This window comes from Nelumbo lutea, chromosome 1, assembly GCF_056320005.1.
Source record: "Nelumbo lutea isolate HS-2025 chromosome 1, American lotus-T2T, whole genome shotgun sequence".
Classification (NCBI taxonomy): Eukaryota; Viridiplantae; Streptophyta; class Magnoliopsida; order Proteales; family Nelumbonaceae; genus Nelumbo; species Nelumbo lutea.
The window spans coordinates 123546302-123555521 of NC_142684.1; the positions used below are offsets into that span (position 1 = coordinate 123546302).

General features: G+C 40.2%; 1 non-coding gene across 1 annotated transcript; it reads right to left on the reverse strand.

The window, feature by feature from the left end:
• Positions 1-583: 583 nt before the first annotated feature.
• Positions 584-690, reverse strand: LOC148877291 (small nucleolar RNA R71). The gene has a single exon (XR_016106141.1). It is a non-coding gene; the product is annotated as a small nucleolar RNA R71 (small nucleolar RNA).
• Positions 691-9220: the final 8530 nt, after the last annotated feature.

The window sequence follows — 9220 nt, forward strand, 5'->3', positions numbered from 1 at the left end:
TTCCAATACTTCACTTTACATTTTCAGTGTGATAGGATTAGTTATTTATTTTCTTTTGTGAATATTGGCATTTTTATTGCTTTGACTTTAACAGTTTATGACAAGCAGACCTGAACTGGAAGAGATCCTTTACGACCCAGAGATTGAACGGACTCTCCGTGTCCGTTTGAGAGTTGCTAAGCAAGTCAGACAAGAAGCACAAGAAATGGCTGAACAAAGAACTATGATGGATTATGCCAAGCCTACCCTCACCGGGACTGTCTCCAGCATTATCAGGCCAACTATTGCTGCCAATAACTTCGAAATTAAACCGGCCATAATCCAAATGATACAAAATACGGTTCAGTTTTGTGGTATGGCCCATGAGGATCCGAATGCCCATATTGCTAACTTCTTGGAAATCTGTGACACCTTCAAACACAATGGGGTAAGTGATGATGCCATCCGGCTGAGGTTATTCCCATTTTCTTTGAAGGATAAAGCCAAAGCTTGGTTGAACTCATTACCGGCAGGATCTATAGCCACATGGGACGAAATGGCCAGCCGTTTTCTCTCTAAATATTTTCCCCCTTCTAAAACTGCTAAAATGAGGAATGACATCACTACTTTTTTCCAGCAAGAGGGGGAATCTTTATATGAGTCATGGGAACGATACAAGGAGCTGTTAAGGAGAGTTCCTCACCATGGCCTCCCCATTTGGCTGCAAGTGCAGACTTTCTATAATGGTCTTACTGACTCAAATAAGACCATATTAGATGCTGCAGCCGGAGGATCCATAAATAATAAAACTCCTGAGGTTGCCCATGCACTTATTGAGGAAATGGCAGCCAACAATTATCAATGGCATTCGGAAAGGACTCAAACTAGGAAGCAGCAAGGCTTGCATAATGTTGACACTTATACAGCACTAGCTGCACAAATAGGAGCACTCAGTAAAAAAATAGATGAAATGCAGATAGCTGCCATGCATGTGCAGTCTCTTAATTGTGAATTGTGTGGGGGAGGCCACATCAGTACAGACTGCCAAGTTGGCAATCAGTTCAGACCATCTACTGAACAAGTTGACTATGTCAGCAATTCGTCAAGACAGCAGGGTTACCAGAGTCACCATACTTTTCATCCAGGATGGAGGGGACATTCAAACCAGTCCTGGCCAAATCAGCATATTTCCAAGCCGTTCCACCAGACTTATCATCAGCCTGAACCGAAATCCAATTTGGAGGAACTGATGACAAAATTTATAGCAGGTGCAGAAACTAGGTTCCAGAACCAGGAAGCCTCAATCAAAAACCTGGAAAACCAAGTGGGGCAATTGGCACAATTAATCTCTTCCAGACTGCCGGGAACTCTTCCAAGCAACACTGAAGTGAATCCACGAGAGCAGGTGCAAGCTATTACCTTAAGAAGTGGAAAAGAGTTGCCTGAGGTAGAAAAGAAGAATTGGGCTGAACCCAAGGCAGAAACAAGCCTTGGAACCAGACAACAGAAGACGGAACAACCAGAAGCACAACAAGGGATGCACCAACAACCACAAGTTCCATTCCCTAACAGGCTGAAGCAACAAAAATTGGAGAAGGAATTTGGTAAGTTTCTTGAAATATTTAAAAGTTTACATATTAATATTCCTTTTGCTGATGCTTTAGCCCAGATGCCACACTATGCAAGGTTTTTGAAGGAATTATTGGCAAACAAAAGGAAACTGGGAGATGTGGCTACAGTTGCATTAAATGAGGAATGTTCTGCTATCCTTCTGAACAAGCTGCCTCAGAAACTCAAAGATCCAGGGAGTTTCACTATTCCTTGTACCATTGGCAGTTTAAAAATTGAAAAAGCTTTATGTGACCTGGGAGCTAGCATCAATTTAATGCCATATTCTATCTTCAAGAAATTGGGGTTGAATGAACCCCAACCCACTAGAGTGGCATTACAATTGGCTGATAGATCCATTAGACATCCTAGGGGGATCATAGAAGATGTGTTAGTTAAAGTTGACAAATTCATTTTTCCAGTTGATTTCATTGTGTTAGACATGCAAGAAGATGTGGAGGTCCCGCTTATCCTAGGGAGACCTTTCCTGGCTACCGGGAAAGCAATGATTGATGTCCAACAAGGACAACTCAGCCTTAGGATACAAGATGAGGAGATAATTTTTAAAATGTCTGATGCTATGAAACATGCACCCTCTAGTGATGATTCTTGTTTTATGATTGATGCCATTGAATTGACAATTGATGAATGCTTCCAGGTAAGTAGAATAACTGATCCTCTTGAACTCTGCCTCCAGCAGGGAGAACTTGAAGAAACAGAAAATGAAAAAATAAACCTCATGATAGCATACCTGAATGATAAGCCTCAATTCAAGGGAAAGGGGTTTCTTAAATTAGAGAACTTAGGCAAATTGCCCGGACCATCAGGTAAGCCATCACCCCAAGAACCCCCCACCCTTGAACTGAAGCAATTACCATCCCATTTAGAGTATGCTTTCCTTGAGGAACCATCAGATCTCCCCGTGATAATTTCCGCAGCACTGAATCCCTTACAAAGAGAAAAATTATTAAGAGTGCTGCGGGAACACAAAAATGCTATAGCTTGGAAGGTAGAAGATATCAAAGGCATTAATCCATCAATCTGCACTCACAGAATTTTGATGGAAGAGGACAGCAAGCCTTCCGTTCAGCCCCAAAGGCGCCTGAATCCCAACATGAAAGAAGTGGTAAAGGCTGAAATAATTAAGTTGTTAGATGCTGGGATCATTTATCCTATTTCTGATAGTTCTTGGGTAAGCCCTGTGCAAGTTGTGCCCAAAAAAGGGGGTACGACTGTTGTTCCAAATGAGAAAAATGAACTCATCCCTACTAGAACCATTACCGGATGGCGTGTGTGTATTGACTATAGAAAATTAAATGAAGCCACCCGGAAGGACCATTTCCCTCTCCCATTTATGGATCAAATGTTGGAGAGGCTAGCCGGGCATGAGTATTATTGTTTCTTGGATGGATATTCAGGGTATAACCAGATACCAATTGCACCAGAAGATCAAGAAAAGACCACTTTTACTTGCCCATATGGAACCTTTGCATACCGAAGGATGCCCTTTGGGTTATGCAATGCCCCAGCAACCTTTCAGCGATGTATGATGTCTATATTTTCTGATATGGTTGAAAAATTTATTGAGATCTTCATGGATGATTTTTCAGTTTTTGGCTCTTCATTTGATGCATGTTTGAATAATCTGGAACAGGTGCTTACTAGATGTAAAGAAACACATCTTGTGTTGAATTGGGAGAAATGTCATTTTATGGTGCAAGAAGGCATAGTGCTTGGACACAAGATCTCTCAAAGAGGTATAGAAGTCGACAAGGCCAAGGTGGAGGCAATTGAAAAATTACCAACCCCAACATCTATTCGTTCTTTGAGAAGTTTCTTAGGACATGTCGGATTCTATAGAAGGTTTATTAAAGATTTCTCAAAAATTTCCAAGCCATTATCTACCTTGCTTCAGAAAGAAGTGCCTTTTGAATTTTCAACTGAATGTCTTCATGCTTTCAACATCTTGAAAGACAAATTGATCCATGCACCTATCATGATAGCACCAGATTGGACCCTCCCATTTGAATTGATGTGTGATGCGAGTGATTTTGCTATAGGAGCTGTTTTAGGACAAAGAATGAACAAACATTTTCAGCCAATTTACTATGCTAGCAGAACCTTGACTGGACCCCAACTCAATTACACCACCACAGAAAAGGAGCTGTTAGCAGTAATATTTGCACTTGATAAGTTTCGTTCATATCTGATATTATCCAAGGTTGTTGTCCACACAGATCACTCGGCATTAAGGCACTTGCTTACCAAGCAAAACTCAAAACCAAGACTGATCAGGTGGATCCTTTTATTGCAAGAGTTTGACATTGAGATTAGAGACCTGAAGGGTGCTGCAAACCTGGCTGCTGACCATCTCTCCCGGTTGGACACGGTAAGCTCAAAAGAGGAGATAACCAGCAACATTCGAGAAGAATTTCCGGATGAGCAGTTGTACTCAATACAGAAATACTCATATCCTTGGTATGCTGATTTTGCTAATTATCTAGCTGCACAAGTCCTTCCTCCTAACCTTTCATATCAACAGAAAAAGAAATTCTTTTCTGATGTAAAATACTATCTGTGGGAGGAACCCTTTTTGTATAAATTGTGTGCAGATCAGATCATAAGGAGATGTGTCCCCGAGGAGGAGATGGAGTCGGTACTCCAATTTTGCCATGATAAAGAAGCAGGAGGTCATTTTGGAGCTAGTCGCACGGCAGCCAAGGTTTTGCAATCAGGTTTTTATTGGCCCACACTCTTCAAAGATGCCCATCGGTATGTGTCCACATGTGACAAATGCCAAAGATCGGGAAACATTTCCCGACGGAATGAAATGCCCCTTTCCAATATTTTAATCTGTGAAATCTTTGATGTTTGGGGTATAGATTTCATGGGACCTTTCCCGAATTCTTTTGGGAATAAGTACATCCTCGTTGCAGTTGACTATGTATCCAAATGGGTAGAAGCCATGGCTTTACCCACAAATGACTCAAGAAGGGTAGTACACTTCCTAAAGAAGCTATTCTCCCGATTTGGCACTCCGCGAGCTATAATTAGTGATAGGGGAACTCACTTCTGCAATAGCCAATTTGAGAGGTTAATGCAGAAATATGGAATTACACATAAATTAGCTACCCCTTATCACCCTCAAACCAGTGGCCAAGTGGAGTTGGCTAACAGGGAACTCAAAAGAATTCTGGAAAAGACTGTAGCATCCACCAGAAAAGATTGGTCCATCAAATTAGATGATGCATTATGGGCATACAGAACTGCATTTAAGACACCTATTGGCATGTCCCCCTACAGATTGGTCTTTGGTAAAGCATGCCATTTACCAGTTGAATTGGAACACAAGGCCTATTGGGCTCTTAAATTCTTAAATTTTGACATTCAGGCCACAGGGGCTAAAAGGCGGTTGCAATTGAATGAATTGGATGAATTCAGACTTACCACCTATGAGAATGCCAAAGTTTATAAAGAAAGAATAAAAAACTGGCATGATAAGAACTTGCTGAGACGGGACTTTTATGTGGGCCAACAGGTATTGTTATATAATTCCCGTCTCCGCTTGTTTCCAGGTAAGCTGAGATCCAGGTGGTCTGGACCCTTTACCATTTCACAGGTTTTTCCCCATGGGGCTATAGAACTCACCCACCCAGTTCAGGGCACGTTTAAAGTAAATGGTCAGCGCCTGAAACCATATTTAATGGGCAGTACTGTACCCCCTCCATCCACTGTTTATCTAGATAACCAATAATCTCTTATGCTTGCTCATGAACAAGTTAAGGAATCTTTTTGTCATTTATCTTTTTAGAATATTAGTTAGTAAAATAAAGATCTTTTTCTCAAAATTCCAATTCTTTAAGGACTCAGTTCATCATTTTCTTTTCTTCAGTTTGCTCTAGCACTACGAACATTGAGGACAATGTTCATCTCAAGTGTGGGGGAGTGAGCCCGAGGCTAGGGTATGGGGGTTGAAACCATGCACCTCATGCACCCCAACACACATATGCAAGCAATGACATCACAAAAAAAAAAAAAAAAAAAAAAAAAAGACTGGAACCCCTCAAGTTCATTACTATTTATTTGATGATTTTTTTTTTTTTAAGAAGGAATTCAATGAGTTGAGGGAGACTGATGTACTTGTTAAGTTTTTATTCTTGTAAATGACCCAATTTGATTTATGCAGGAGAAAAGGGGAGCTGAATATGCCTTTCAGCATGACTAGCCCTAACTTCCTTCATGTGTATGGAAGCCCTTGATTTCATTGTTAATGGTCAAGAGAGCTAGTGCACATCTGAAGTGCTAATTCTTGAGGTTCAATAATTGCAAAGAAGGACAAAAGCCCAAATTGACTCCGCTATTCTGAGCTGAATAGTAAAACTAGCAGCTTAGAACATGAGTCCTATTTACCTACCTCAAACAAGTGACCAGTGTGAGATGGAGCATAAGATGCACTCACACCAAAAAAAAAAAAAGAAAAAAAAAAAAAAAAAAAAAAAAAAAAAAAAAGAGAGAAAAGTGTGAGATGGAGCATAAAATGCACTCACACCGAAAAGAAAAAAAAAAGAAAAAAAAAAAGGTGAGATGGAGCATAAAATGCACTCACCCTTAGAAATAAGTAATTGTGGTGACAATCGAGGTTCAAAGGGGCACTCTAAAGTTGAACTCTCATTGAGATTTAGTTACAGATGTGAAACTCAGTGAAATTTGATTATTAACCTTGACAATTAAAGAGCTGATTTATATATGAATTAGGAGTGAAGGCTAGACTATGATGAAATTCATATTCTCCTTTCCTCGGATCTGATACATATCTTAAATGGTAATTTACAAGAATAAGAGTTAAGCACTTACAAAAGTTCCCCGACTACTCAATGCATTTCTATCTTAAAAAGTTCACCAGGTAAATGGTGAGAACAGAAGGGGGGAATGTTAAGTTTATGGCTGATGTCTTTGCTTGAGGACAAGCAAAAGCTTAAGTGTGGGGGTATTTGATGAACTTACAATTTATCTATATTTTATGAGGTTTTTGCATGAAATTTTATAATGGTTTAATTAAATTTTTGCCGTATTTTAGCTTGATTGCAAGAAAGATTTCAGGGGGAGCCAAATCAACAAAAAGAAGGCAAAAGCAAGAAAAGAAAACCCAAAAATTTATCAAGTTCAGCCCGGCCCAGCCATGAGAGCAAGAGAATTTCATTCGGTCCAAGAAGAGCAAGTGAAACTCTTTGGAAAATCCAAGGGAAGAAGCCTAGCTATGAGGAGAATTCGGCCCAGCAAGGAAGGCCCATTTTTAGCCCAAATAACAGCCTAGAGTGTAGCCCACATGAGCTCAAAAGCAAGCTAAGTTGTAGCCCAAATAGCAGCCCAAAGGGAGCTAGGGGCGGCAACTTCTAGGAGTTTCTTGAAGAGAAGGAGGGAGCACTCTAGAAGGTTCATGAGGGGTGTAATACACCCCATTCTAGAGGCTTCAAGAAGGGGCAAGAGCCCCCTTGAAAAACTATATAAGGAGGCCTCTAGGAGGGGAGAAAGTTGTTCAATTGCTTGAGAGAAAGGCTCTCCCACTCTTAGAGGTTCAGCCACCTTGAGAGAAGAGAAGAGAAGAAGGCTAGGCGCAAGGAAGAAGAAGAAAAAGGGCTGAAGGAAGTTCAAGATAAGCAAGCTAGAAGAAGAAGGTGAGTTCGAATTGAGGGATTGTGATTCAAAGATTTTTTGTAATAAATCATTTGTAGTTTCATTCTCTTTTGATTTGAATTCAGTTTCTTAGTTATATGTTCTTTCTTCTTTCTCCTTGTTTCCATTCTTCCTTGATGTATTTCAGCTTGTAAAATTTCAGTTCAGCAATCTAATTCTTTTTAATTCATTCAAATGATCATGCATTGTATTTGAAGTTTCTTGAATAAGGGTGTGATTGCAGATCAATTCGGCCAACTAACCTTCAAAACTCAGATCTGAATTCTCAGATCTGAGATTGCAAGATCTGAATTGCTTGAAAGAGAATTCAGATCTGCAAATTTCAGATTGGGCGAATTAATCTACAGCTTGGAATTCCTAGAGTGCTTGAGAGAGACTCTAGGAATTCAGATCTACTATTCAAGAACTGAATTGAGTGCAAGGTTAGAGATAACTTGCACAATTCAGTTGGTGATCAATTCAGATTTGAATTGATGCCTTAGAAGTGTTTGAAGAAATGCATGCATGGGGATTAGATTCTTGCTAGAGATAGAAGAACCGTCACTCATGCATAGGATGAACATGCACTTGAGAGAGGCTGTTCATGACCTTGGGGTTTCACCAAACCAAGGCTCAATCATGATTCATTCGAATGATCCAAATTGATAGATTGCTGAATTCTGAGATTGACATTTACTACTTACTCTTCTAACCTGAATTGAAGGCAATTGGGCCAATGATTTAGATAGATTTTAATTTAGGATTTCTTAGCTTTCATTAGAGTTTTGATTTATTTGTTGATCAGATAAGAAATGTTCAATTTAGTATTGGTAATTGTTTCCTAAATCCTCGTGGGAACGATACTTCACTCACTACTTTATTACTTGAACGGCTAGTGCACTTGCTAGTGTCACAATGAGCCACACATCAAGTTTTTGGCTTGCTAGTGTCACAATGAGCCACACATCAAACTTCAAGGCTCGTCTGGTGGTGAAAGGGTACACTCAGAAAGAGGGCATCGATTATGAGGAAACCTTTTTTCCTGTGGCCATGCTTAAATCCATTAGGATCCTGCTAGCTGTAGCAGCATACCATGATTATGAGATTTGGCAAATGGATGTCAAAACTGCATTCCTGAATGGAGATCTTACTGAAGATATCTATATGCAGCAGCCGCAAGGCTTCATTGCTGCAGGTCAGGAAAACATGGTATGTAAACTTAATAGATCCATTTATGGACTTAAGCAAGCTTCTAGAAGTTGGAACATCCGTTTTGACTCTGTCGTCAAATCGTTTGACTTCGAACAGAATCCGGATGAACCCTGTGTTTACAAGAAGTACAGTGGAGATAAGGTTACCTTCTTGGGTCTGTATGTAGATGACATTCTACTCATTGGGAATGATGTAGGTATGTTAACTACGGTAAAAATATGGTTATCACAGCAATTCTCCATGAAAGAACTTGGAGAAGCCTCCTTTATACTGGATCTTCGACTCTATAGAGATAGATCAAAGCGGATAATAGGATTATCCCAATCTGCCTACATTGACAAAATAGTCAAGAGATACAGCATGGAAACCTCCAAGAAAGGAAATGTTCCTTTCAGGCACGGAGTCACTCTCTCCAAGAAGATGTCTCCCAAGACTTCTGAGGAGATTGATGGCATGAAAGACGTTCCCTATGCCTCTGCCGTAGGGAGCATCATGTATGCCATGCTGTGCACTCATCCTGACATAGCTTAGGCAGTGAGTGTAGTAAGCAGATTTCAGGCCAACCCAGGGCAGGAGCATTGGACTGCTGTGAAAAACATACTTAAGTACCTTCGAAGGACAAAAGAGTTTTGTCTAGTATTCGACGGTAGCTCAATACAGATCCAAGGGTATACAGATGCCGATTTCCAGTCAGACCCAGATGATAGAAAGTCTACATCTGGATATGTTTTCATGATAGGATCGTGTG